This window comes from Macaca fascicularis, chromosome 3 (genome assembly GCF_037993035.2).
Source record: "Macaca fascicularis isolate 582-1 chromosome 3, T2T-MFA8v1.1".
Lineage (NCBI taxonomy): Eukaryota > Metazoa > Chordata > Mammalia > Primates > Cercopithecidae > Macaca > Macaca fascicularis.
In genome coordinates this window covers 99,801,880-99,814,794 of record NC_088377.1, presented here as the reverse complement: position 1 = coordinate 99,814,794, position 12,915 = coordinate 99,801,880, and the positions used below count along the sequence as shown (strand labels likewise).

The following is a 12,915-nucleotide window of genomic DNA, read 5'->3' as shown; positions in this document are numbered from 1 at the left end:
TTATCAATGTGCAATTTTTTTTTTTTTTTTTTTTTGCTTCTGGCACTATGATTAGCACAAGACGGGGGCAGCTCCATCAGCTCAGGCCCACAAATAACCACAATGAGTAGCTCTTGCCAACTCGCAATGGACATAAGATATGAGGAAGAAATCAACCTTGATTGTTTGATAGCCAGGCATGGTGGTACATGCCTATGGCCCTAACGACTCAGGAGGCCGAGGCAGGAGGATCACTTGAGCCCAGAAGTTCAGAGTTCAAGGCTACAGTGAGCTGTGATCACACCACTGTACTCCAGCCTGGGTGACAAGTGAGACCTCTGTTTCTTAAAAAACAAACAAAACAAAAAACCTTGGTTGTTTGAGCCCACTACAGTAAAGGACCCCTCTTAGTACAGAAAAGTCACTACAACCTTTTTTCAGATACTATAAATATTTATGGAATTAAAATTTAAGATAAAATATAACACCATTCCCTGTCTACCTCAGACTTAGCAATCATCTACATAGGGAGATACTACTTCACTAGGAAGAAAAATAGGCAGAACATGCACCCTCTTTGTTTGTCCTGAGGTTACATCATTCACCTTCTCCCAACTCGTGTTGGGTCCCTGGTCCTGACACCTCACTCCACCCCTCACTTGGCCCCACAGAACCACAGCCATCATCTCTGTTAGAATTATTGGGTGGGTACCCATAAAAGCCAAGCAGACCAGTGATGAAAAAGAACATGGTGGAGCTGTATGTACTGACATAGAAAGATCCACAAGACATCCTGTCAATTGAAAAATGCAAGTTGCAGAAAGAAATATAAAGTATAATAACATTTATATGGCTTGCCCACATCCCCTGCCCTCCAAATACACAAAGCACTCCACATTTTCCATAGGCATACGTCCGTGAATGTAAACGCCAAGAAAACTACCTCTGAGAAGATACACGGTGTGAGAATAAAAATTACTTCTGGAAAGGTAGAGGACACCAGGAGTAGGGTAGTACTTTTATTCATAATGTTTTATAAGAAGGCTATACACTTGCATGATTAAAATATTTTAGAGCCTTTTCCTCATGAGGGCATCTCAGGACATCTCGAGGCAGGCCAGCACAACATTCTCAGCGACTGCCTTCTTTTGAGGAACTGTGACTTTCAACCCAAAGGGCCCATCTGCCCTAGAGAAAAAAATGCTCGGTCTCATTAAACTAAACGATGGTTCATTAAGACCAAACAAACTCAGATGAGATGTTAAGACTTTCTGTGCACCTGTACATAAATAAAAAGCTCTTCCTGTTGGCAAAATATCACAGTAAATCTGATGGGATTGTGGGTAGGAACAGTTTTTTGTTGTTGTTGTTATTTTTGTTTGTTTGTTTTGAAATGGAGTTTCACTCTTATCACCCAGGCTGGAGTGCAATGGCGCGATCTCGGCTCACTGCAACCTCCGCCTCATGGGTTCAAGTGATTCTTCTGCCTCAGCCTCCTGAGTAGCTGGGATTACAGGCACCTGCCACCACACCCGGCTAATTTTTGTATTTTTAGTAGAGACGGGGTTTCACCACGTTGGCCAGGCTGGTCTTGAACTCCTGACCTCAGGTGATCCACCTGCCTCGACCTCCCAAATTGCTGGGATTACAGGAGTGAGCCATCACTCCCGGCCTGTATTTTGTTTTAAATTTAGTAGAAGGCCATCAACTTAGGATGTTACCATTAAGCCTAGTCAGAAATAAGGAATATAAAGTGAAAAATAATCAGTCCCCACAAAAATAGTACAGAGCAAAAGTCAACAATACTGGCTTTCCAGTGGATTTTTAAAATCCCAGAGCCACAAGAAATACCATATTGAAGAAATACTCAATGATTGCCAAACGTTTCATTTCCTTTGTCTTGTATTTCCTCTTTTTTTTTCATATAACACATACCTCTGAACACTTTAACACATTAGCAGCTCAACTGCCTTCTGGAACATTCTGACACCAAGTGATGTTTTAATTTTGATTTCTCAGCAGCAAATGGATGACGTCCAAGGGGCCTCACATTTTCCCACCCAGTATCAGCTCCCCAACCCAAATGGTTATTATTACCAAGAAAACTGGCTCGGATTCTGTTTCCCTTTCTGTTAAAAACACATCCTATCACTAAAGTTTAACCAGCAAATGCCATCTCTGGTGAAGTCACAACCTGCTATACACAATATGGGCTTCTAAGACATTCTGCCCACCACCATCCCGGACATTAGGAATAGATAACTGATATTCATTTAATGAATGAACTAAGTTAAAGCCATCATTCCTCACGTAGGTGCCTGCCTACCTCAGAGGTGATATAACCCAGATTGTAAATGTCAATTAGAGTGGGCTCCACCAACCCCAAGCATAACTTGCACATATATATCCATGAATGTGGAGAGCACATATATCCATGAATGTGGGGACCACATCTGAATTCTCCTTTGGGAAATGACTTCTCTTGAATATGATTCATTTTGGTGAACTTAATCCACAGGCTCCACAGTTTTACAAGTAAAGAAGATAATTATACTCTACTTGTTGACATGCACTGCTTGGATGTTCAGGGTTGTGGTGATGACGTGAACAACAGGCTTCATCATTCTGCAAGGTAGAATCATTCTGCAACAGCCAGCTGGGCAGATGAAGCCATGCCAATAGCATCTGGCAGGAGCCAGCACCAAACACATTTTACACAGCTTCGACAGAGCTGCATGGAGAACACACATGCTTGGTCAGCTCAAACAGGGTCCTACTTTTCCTGCTGCACAATCCACAACAATCTGTGTTTTGTTGTTGTCTGTTTGTTTTTCTTGTTTGGTTTACAATTTCTTAAGGAACTTAACCTGGAAAACAAGCCTGGTCATGTGTGCCTCTGCCATACCAGAATACTATAGACAGCCGACTCTGGAGAAAATTTAGCAGATGGATGAAGCTACAATTATTATTGGAAGCTTTTTAACTCCATTAACACTCATTGACTTTAAGTATCTGAAAGCACTTAATCCCTCAGAATTTGAAAGCAGATGGAAGTCAGTCCCTCTCGGTATCTCCTTTCTCCCTCCCGGCTTCCTTCCTCTCCCTACTCCCTCTTCCCTCCCTCTAGCTCCCTCTGTCTCTCATACAAAGTGCCTTATAGTGTGAGCTCCAGACACACAGACACTGCCACCCTGCCTACAAAGAAAGGAATGCAGACACAGCCAACGTCAGCATTTGGGGTGGGACCACAGTGGAATGCATACGTCCTTTCACAGCTGCCAGGGCCTTCTGGGAAGTCCAGTGCCTGCCCCCACATCTCTCAGAGCCAAACATCTTCTTCTGGTCAGGAAACTCTGTTCAGAGTGCACAGAGAGCCAGCTCCTCCCCTCTCTGCTGAAATCCTGGGCTCCTGAGGTCAAACAGAATGTTGTCCAAGCCACCTATTTTAGAGATGAGAAAACGGAGGCCCTGGGCAGGGCCCTGAACTTGTCTGGATCAATCAAAACTAGCATCCAAGTCTCCTGGCCCTGAGACAGTTGCTTCTTTTGTTTACTTCTGGCCAGAGTAGCCCCCTCAGTAGCCAAACATTTCCTCCATCCCCCCAAGTGGGGATGTCACCTGTCAGATTGGGAAAAGCGTAGGGTTCCCACCTTACTCTGTTTCTCCCCTAAGCCCATCTCTCCCTGCTGGGAGGGCCCATGGTATTCTATCCCCACCTGCTTCAGAGGGCGTGAAACCTTGTGTCCTAAGTTGATTATTTCCCTTTCACATTGCTTGGTAGTGGCAGTGAAGGGCACAGACTGTAAAGCCAGGCTATCTGGTTCCAATCACCAGCTATGTGACTTGGACAAATAATGCTCTCTTCTGTGCTTCTGTTTTCTTCTCTGTAAGTACAGATAATAACTGCACCTACCCCATGTAGGGATCTCTGTGAGCATGCAATGAGTTAATACACATATGTACGGTATTTAGAACCACACTGGTCACATAGTAAGCACTGGCTGTGACCTACAAGAGGGCAGCCTAGGCCAGCATTTCCATCTGTCATCTTCAAGGCCAGCACTGACGACAAGGGAGAGTGTCCATCTGGTGAGTCACCATATCTCCAGCACATAGAGGGTGCTAGATAGGAACCGTCGAATGAATGAATCCGGCCCGGTACACTGAGAATAGCAGGTGCTTCATCATGTCCACTGATACGTGGATTTTCATAATTCACAGGCTCACTTAGGGAATGCCACTTACCAAGTTTATTGGTGAATAAATTCAATTTTCCATCACCAATATTTTCTATTGCTCTAAGGCATTTCCCTTCGCTGCTGTCTTTAAAAGGTTAACCAGAGCCCAGCTGTCAATCTCAAAAGCATTGCCTGTGCAACTTGGTACTTAATCACCTACTGCTTGACACTTTCTTGGTTTTATGCAGGCTGTGAAAAACAAAGTTCCAAAAACATTGCACTTGTATTCATCTCTGAGGGTCCAGTGAGTAAAAATATCTTAACGAAGAAAGCCAACAGAAAACAACGGAGCCTTGAAGTGGAAACCGGTTTCCTGGAACTCCACTCTGTGAGAGGGCTGAAGTGTTCATGCAGAGGAAAGTGCCACCGAAGTGGCCGATCTGGAAGCTGGAGGACATCTGGATATGGCATTTAGGACTGACACAGAAAGTGTCTGGGGCTCATCAGATGAAAAGCACTCCACAAGAACAAAATATATTAGTCACCACCGAAGTGGGAGTTGAAACTGGGCCCGCAGCAAATAAACACTCTGCTGATCACTGGCCAAAATGCTTAGTCGAAGACTTTTATTCACCCCACTGAACATGTATACACAGTCAGCAAGCATCTAGGACACAAACCTGTCACAGAGCTAAGTGGGAGAGTACCCAGGGATTTATGTGTGGTGACCCTGAGTGGCATTAAGAGGTTGAGAAGATGACAGAGCCATAACCCCTAAAGTATCTGCCCCAGACACGGCACCCCCTGGGCCAGGACTGCTCTCTTCCCTCACTAAGTGAGGTCCCATGTTAAGCAGAAGGCCCGCCCCACCAGCCAAGATACACCTGGCCTGCAACACATCTGGCTCTGCAACCTCACGACCGCTTCACAGCAAGGAAGGAGAAACAGGGTCAGTGCAGATGCCTGGAAGCAGCCAGCATGCGGTGCTAAGGATGTGGGCCCCACACAGTGGAGGCTTTTCCTGTGACCTGAAAGCTCCCAATAAAGAATTTCTTTTTTCCAAACCCTGGGCCTCCCAAATGCACGCAAATGATGAATTCAGATTTTCAAAGGTGAACAGAGCCGGGAAGGCACTTGCTTTGGGACTTCTGGGCAATAGCTAGGAGGAGCAGAACAGACTAGCGTGAAAAACTGACAGCCCTTCCCATAGTCAGGGGGCCCTGACATTTGGTGCCTGCAGATTCTGAACCCCTGACCCACACATGCCCAACCTCCCTCCACTCTGCGGGGTCCTTTGTTCCTGTTTCCAAAGAGCCAGGAAGGACTGGACTCCACCCTAGTCCATCCACTGAAGTTCCGGATGAAGGACGCTGAGTGCCTAGGAGGCCCACACCCATTTACACTCATCTGTCCCAGAAAACTACGGAACAGGTGTTGTGGGCTGGGCAGACCTGGCTCCAAATCCTGCTTCTGTCTTTTTCACTTTGTTTTGAGCCTCAGTTCCCTCATCTGGAGATTGAAAATCATACTCTCCAGAATTGTTTTACACACTAAGACAAGGTTTATATAGCTTAAGAAGTAGAGATTGTTCATTATCTGAATAAACAGAGGTGGTTAATGATCTTTTTCTTGTATATTATGAATGACAGGGAAAAGTCAGGAGGGAAAATTCCTCCAAAGTTTCCCTCTGCACTTTAGAATAAAACCCCAAATCCTTACCCAGCCCAGGAGGCCCTGCTTGGCCTGAGTATGTCTCATTATTTAGCTCTGTACCCTCCTGGGCTTGGGCCTTACCACACCAGCCACTCAACACACCCACCTCTGGGTCTTTGAACCCGCTGTTCCCTGCATCCAGCATGATTTCGCTCTTTTTTCCATCCCAAGTCCTAAATGAAAAGGCTCATTCCTTGAGAGGTATCCCCAGACTCTCCTAATTCTAATTCCGCTCTGATCTCCTGTCTCATGACATGCTATTGTTTTCACTTAAAGCACTTTCCACAAGTTCTAATTATGTATTTACTTGTGTGCTTACTGCCCTAACCTCCCACTTATGGACTGTTGTTTATGTCCCTCCAAAGTTCACATGGTGAGGGAGGACCCCCAGTTTGATGGTGTTTACAGATGGGAGGTGAATAGGTTTAAATGAGGTCAGGGAGGTGGATGGGATTAGTGCCCTTATAGCAAGAGACATGAGAGAACTCTTTCACAAACCAGGAAGAGGGTCCTCACCAAACTCCCATGCTGGCAACCAGGTCTCACACTTCCAGCCTGCAGAAGTATGAGAGATAAATGTTTGTTGCTTAAGCCCTCCAGTCTCTGATAGTTTTAGCAACCCAAGCTGACTAGGACATCCTCTCCACCCCCCAGCCTACAAATTCCATATGGTCAGAGGCTGGGTCTGTTTCATTCATTGCTGTAATCCAAGTACTTAGTAGACTCCTGGCACCAGCAAGATTTTCTGATAATAGTTGTTGAATTAACATGTTGCAGAATTGAAGCCCCAAAATGCCAGGAGGAACCAAGAGCTACAAATAGCTTTCTAACAGCCTTCCACACCAGGGTGGGGGGCCAGCAGAGCACTTCACAACCACAGAAAGTCAGAAAAACAATTACTACCTCATTATCAGGAATGCTAAAGCAGCCACACCTCACTCAACAGAGAATTTGCCTTTCTGGGCCCCCAAATTACAATTACCCAGACCTCAGGGAAGATTGCCAGAACTCAAGAAGAGGCCAAAGCCACTGGGGTAAAGGAGAGGGAGGATGAGTAAGGAATGTCAAAAAAGGTGGTGTACTTAGAACAGACCACTCTACCTTCGATGTAATATTGTTTTCAATACTGTTGTTGTCCACCTGAGTCTCAACCTGGGATCTCCTAGGCCTGGTTTCTGTCTTCCATATACCCCCCACATCTGTCTGGGTGAAGGCATGTTTTATGACACAAAGACTAACAATCTCAGTGCATCAAGATGACATTTATCTCAAAACTAACATTGTAACCCACTCTAATAATGTTAGTCAATACCAGTGTCAGATTCTTTTTTTCAGTTGATATTAGATTAACCAGCCTAAGCAATGGATGAGGTTTAAGGTTATCTGGAAGTGGGAGGAGGTGACAGGAGGAGTGAGCCTCTACTTTCACTTCCTAAGTAAGCTGCTCTTTGGAAGTAGGGGCTCTGTTTTCCAGAAATACGGCCTTGCACAGAGCATAAGCACATCTGACTATTAATGGCAGGTGGTGGGCTTCAGGAGGTAGGTAGAATAAGCAGGGGCTGGGGTACTTACTGAGCAGCTGGGACAGTGGTTAAGAACAGGGACTCTGCTTCAAGTCCTGGGAGAGACTTTGGGCTAGTTATTTAATCTTGTTGAGCCTCAGTTGTCTCCTCTATAAAACAGGGCAAATGATAACCACTGCACAGGGTCACTGGGAAGATAAAATACGCTAAAAAACAAACAACAAAAACCCTAAATTAGACCAGTGTGGGACACAGGAAGTCTATGTAAATGCTATTCTTATTTAGGGTCTACCAGATCAGGCCTGTCATCATTTCATGTAATCAAACCAAGCCTCAAAGCAATCTTTCCAGATAGGTAGAGTTAGCCCATTGTACAGATTCAAAAGCCAAGGCTCAAGAGGATTAAAAACCTTATCTGAAGTCACACAGCTAGGAGAAGGAAAGACCAGCCCCGGAACCAAAGTAATCATCATACTCTTTATCATCATAATCATGACTTACTAGAAGGTGAGTGATGTGCTAAGCACTTTACATAGATTAGCTCATCAAATACTGAAAACTACCTAACAAGAAAGGCATTATTGTAACTATTTTACAAAAGAGGACACAGAGCTGGAGTGGTTAAGTATGTTGGCGAAGGTCACACAGTTAGTTAAGGCAGCGATCTCCAACCTTTTTGGCACGAGGAGCTGGTTTTGTGGAAGACAATTTTTCCACAGATGGTGGGCGAGTGGGGGTATGCAGGAGATGGTTTCAGGATGAAACTGTTCCACCTCAGATCATCAGGCATTAGATTCTGATAAGGAATGTGCAGCCTAGACCCCTCCCACGTGCAGTTCACAGTACGGTTCCCCTCGTATGAGAATCTGATGCCGCCGCTGATCTGACAGGAGGCAGAGCTCAGAGGGTAATGCTAGCTCACTGCTGCTCACCTCCTGCTGTGTGGCCCAGTTCCTAACAGGCCACCGACTGGTACTGGTCCATGGCCTAGGGATTGGGGACCCCTGAATTAAGGAATAAAATAGGAACTTGATCCTGGTTCTGACTCCAAAACCCATTGCTTCTTCCATTTCAGCCCCACATGTCTGGTATACGTTATAGATCCAACATCTCTATTTGAAATCATCAACATGCCTGTTTTCATATTAAGTATGAAACACTAGGCCGGGCACGGTGGCTCACGCCTGTAATCCCAGCACTTTGGGAGGCTGAGGCGGGTGGATCACGAGGTCAGGAGATCGAGACCATCCTGGCTAACATGGTGAAACCCCGTCTCTACTAAAAATACAAAAAAAATTAGCCTGGCGTGGTGGCGGGCGCCTGTAGTCCCAGCTACTCGGGAGGCTGATGCAGGAGAATGGCGTGAATGCGGGAGGCAAAGCTTGCAGTGAGCCAAGATGGCGCCACTGCACTCCAGCCTGGATGACAGAGTGAGACTCTGTCTCAAAAAAAAAAAAAAGAATAAACACCAGCTTTGTTAAATGGAGTCCAGGAATGACCCACTCACTGAAGGGGCCTGTCTTGTAAGGAGTTAGGATATCCCCTGCCAAAAAAGCCTAGCTTTCCCCCAATTCCTTCCAAGAAGGTTTGGTTTTGAGGTCATAGGCAGCAATCTGGGCATGTGTTACAAGAAGCAGGGGAAGTTCTTACTCATTAGACCTTTAATCTTTTGGGAATTAGAACAAGAATACTCTCCGAAGTAAATCATCATCTGCTCTCGGCTCTGCTACCATGTAAGGAGTTTACTTAGCAATATGTGACTGCCAGGCCCAGTTGCAGGTGGCTCTGAAAATATCTACCAAGTGACTACATTCTCCCAATTCTGACCTTAACCTGTATGGCGGCAACGACAGAACAGAAGGTCAAGGGACATCAACTTTCTGAAACAAACATAATCATGGTAGATGTTCATGCTTTATTAAAATCTTAATCTGCCAAAACCTGGCACTAATCTGGTATTCACTTTGCAATTATCTGGGCCCTTACTACAGTGCTCTATAATTTGGAGGAAAATGACACTTCAGTAAAACAAATTCTAAAGTGGCAGTTTACTAGAGAGTAACTTTTAATTTCCATACAGTATAATGCAAAATTGTCTTGTTGGTTCTAAGGACATGCCTCATCAGGGAACTCTGCCGCATTAGAGGACCAAGGTAAGATCCCTTCAGAGTGGCATCATCCCCAGTTGGCTCAATGACTCCAGAGACAGGGAGGATGGCAAAGGGAAGAGGTGGTGGCATGCTTGTCTTGGCCAACTCTGCACAGGAATCTTTGCCCACAGTTTGGTCTGTGCCACTTCCAGATAAAACACATGTTTAAATAAGAGTTCAAGCCAGGAAGTCTTGCTTGGATGAACTTTCTAGTGTGGGTAAAAAACGTCAACTAACTGACATGCCAGTGACTACTCACCTCTCACCACAAGAGTCAAGTTTAGAAACAACAGTTGCCCTCAACGAGTATTTGATGCACTAAAGAGTTTTTCTAGAAACCAGTTCAGACCTTTTGGGTAAATCAAAGGCGGCCCTTTGTGTGACATGCAACTGAGTGTCCCCAGAAGATAAAAGAAAACAGGACTTTTGAAAACTTGCAAAATACCTAGAGCCTCTGCATGACAAAAATTCAGCATCAGTACACATTTTACCTTTTCTAATTTCTTCTCGCCTAAAACAAATCCCCCCAATAATAAGAATGATAGAAGAAACTAGTAACTTAAACCTTAAATCCTACGTTCATATCTTAGATTTTGAGCAAATATTGAATCCTTTTCTTTGAATGAGAGATAAGACTTTGATAGTCTTGTGTAAGCAAACATCAGTGATCACACATACACTAGAAAAAAAAAATTGCTGCTGTTAGGATCAAAGTGACCGTCCATGATGCACAGAGCATGTACCAGGGTAAAGTTCCAGCTGGGATGCAGGCATCAGCAATTGTAGAATTTGGGTTCTCCCTTCCTCAGATCCCTGACTGTCCTTGGTCATTGAAGAAAGATTCACTGTCCCTAGGCCAAGAGTCAGGAGCAAAACAGGAACATCAAGGGTGTGGTCTGAGGATGTTGCCAGCAGGAAGCAACATGCATGTATGTGCACGTACACTAATTCTGAGACCCTGTCCACAGCCCAACTTTCTTGGAAAGCCATTTAAAAGATATATATGTGGCAACAGAAGGGAGGAAGTCTCAAAATTAAGAACAGTTTGTGTGTGTGTGTGTCAAAACATTCATTTCTATCACATGCAGTAAAACTGTATTCCAGAGCCATTAATACGCCCTGGGGGAGTGAGGGGATTTGCAGCCTAAGATTCCAGACTTAAAGCCTGCTAAGGCCCTGAGCTGGGCAGCAGGGTGAGAGAAGGAATGGAGCGTTGAAGGGGACATTTTATAGACAAACATTCTCCCTCATAATGGCTGTACTAAGTAAACAATTGACAGGTACAAACTGCCACTCCAGTGTCTAATAACTACCCCTGCCAGAGCACCTGCCAAGCACCTGCCAGCGCCACCACCTTCCAGGTGTGTGATGCACATCATCTCGCCGAACTATGCTAGCCTCAGGAGAGAGTTGCTCTTCATTTTACAGGTGGGAAAACAGGGGCTTGGAGAGGTCAAGGAACTTGCCCAAAGTCACAGCATAGAAGTGACAGAATCCGAATTTGGACCCAGATTTGACGGGTTCCAAAGTGTGAACTTATTTCTCCACTCCACAAAAATAAAACCTACTCTTCTTACAATCTTTGAAAGACCCCTCTTCTACCACTCTGCCGTTTGTTTTAAACATAGCTTGCTTATCTGTCTGGCATATTCGGTAGAAGTCTGTACTGTGTCAATGCCTGGCTTGCCTGGATTTCAGCTACCTGGCCCCTGGCATCTACGCCCGGCTGAGAACAGGGTATCCACTCCTCTCTAAGATGCATCGTGGAGTTACTCTTTTACTCTTCCCTGAAAGTGATAGTTCAATCTTCAACAGGGGCTTCGAGGGAGAACAAACTCGACTCTTTGGCAAGCATGGCTTCTGGTTTCACTTTTTTTGTTGTTGTTGTTTGTTTGTTTTTGACGGAGTTTCGCTCTTGTTGCCAAGGCTGGAGTGCAATGGTGCGATCTCGGCTCACTGCAACCTCTGCCTCCCGGGTTCAAGCAATTCTCCTGCCTCAGCCTCCTGAGTAGCTGTGATTACAGGCATGCGCCACCACGCCCAGTTAATTATTTTTATTTTTATTTTTTTAAGTCGAGACAGAGTTTCACCATGTTGGGCCAGGCTGGTCTTGAACTCCCGACCTCAAGTGATCCGCCCGCCTTGGCCTCCCAAAGTGCTGAGATTACAGGCGTGAGCCACCGCGCCCAGCCCTGGCTTCACCCTTAAAGCAGAAAGGCCAGAAGTCATCAAGGCCATGGGTTTACTAGCTTCCCCAGACTTAATTTCAAATACCAACAACCGAAACGTTTCCTAGAATGCAGAGCCAATGGGACATCATCATCTGTCATTTCCTATGTTTTTCACAATGTGCCAAAACCACTGCGCACATTGGAGGCTTTTTTGAATGTGATATTCAGGCGACCTTGCCAAGCATTGTCTCATTTCCTTACTTTGTGGAGCTTGAAACCAAAGGGAAGTTCTCACCCTGTCTCCAGGACCAAGCAGGACACTGGGAGCAGCTGTCCCGTCTGCAGGCGGGACTCCATGAAGACTCCATGAAGGCCCCTGTCTGCCCTTCCAGCCTTTGGTCACAAACCCTCCAACGCTGGCTGCGCACTGGAATCACTTGGGGAGCTTTTAAAAGATACGGAGTCCTGGGTCTGACTCTGTGAAATGCTGACGGAATTGATCCAGGGTGCAGCCTAGACATCTGGATTTTAAAAGCTCCCCAGGTGGTTCCAAGATGCTGGCACGATTGAGAACCCCTGCCTTCGACCACAACGGGATAAACGATTCCGCTGACGGTGAAGTTCATCCCTCTCAACTTTCCTTACATTCTTCAAACTCGCGGGTGTCTCCGGTTGGTTCCACCCAGAGCTCCTCCAGAGCCGCGCTGCGTTCCGCCCGCACGCAGATCCCGCCTCCCTGCGTCTCCTAGCTCGCAGCGCCCAGGATCCCAGAAGCGTCTGCCCCGCGCGAATCCCCAGCCGCTGAGACTTACTTGGCCACCAGGTTTACAGACTTCGCAGCCGCTGAGAGCTAGAGAAGAGCCCAGAGAGCGCCGTGGTCCTGGGGCGCCGGGGCCGGGGAGCGCCGCGGCCCGGGAGGGCGCTGGGCCGCAGTTGCGCGAGGGAGGGGGAGGACCCGGGCGGCCGCCTCGCGGGCCCGGAACGGGAACTGGCCGCGACAACAGCCTCAGCCGCGCCCCTCTGTCGGCGCGCCCAAGAGCCTGCCGGCTGCTGGGAGAGGCCGCGGTCGGGCGGGGGCGGTCAAGGCAGGGTCCCACCGTGTTGCTGTTGCCGCTAGTCCGGGTCGGACGCGGGGGGGCGAGAGAAGCTGCACGCAGAGGGGCGCCCGGTGCGAGAGGGTGAGCAGCCGATGCCACCGCGC

The 12,915-nt window shown here is 46.6% G+C and overlaps 1 protein-coding gene across 10 annotated transcripts in view; it reads right to left on the bottom strand.

Annotated features, from left to right (window-relative positions):
- Window positions 1-12,645, bottom strand: part of NOD1 (nucleotide binding oligomerization domain containing 1) — a 49,505-nt gene extending 36,860 nt beyond the window's left edge. For 8 of the 10 annotated variants that reach the window (XR_010585714.2, XR_010585713.2, XM_074035297.1 and 5 more), the window contains exon 1: window positions 12,527-12,645. The gene's annotated coding sequence lies outside the window, so the exon portion shown is untranslated. Of the gene's footprint in view, window positions 1-7,442; window positions 7,600-12,359; window positions 12,445-12,526 lie in introns of those variants that run through there. The other 2 variants (XM_015447579.4, XM_045388965.2) reach the window with 2 other exon arrangements.
- Window positions 12,646-12,915: the final 270 nt, after the last annotated feature.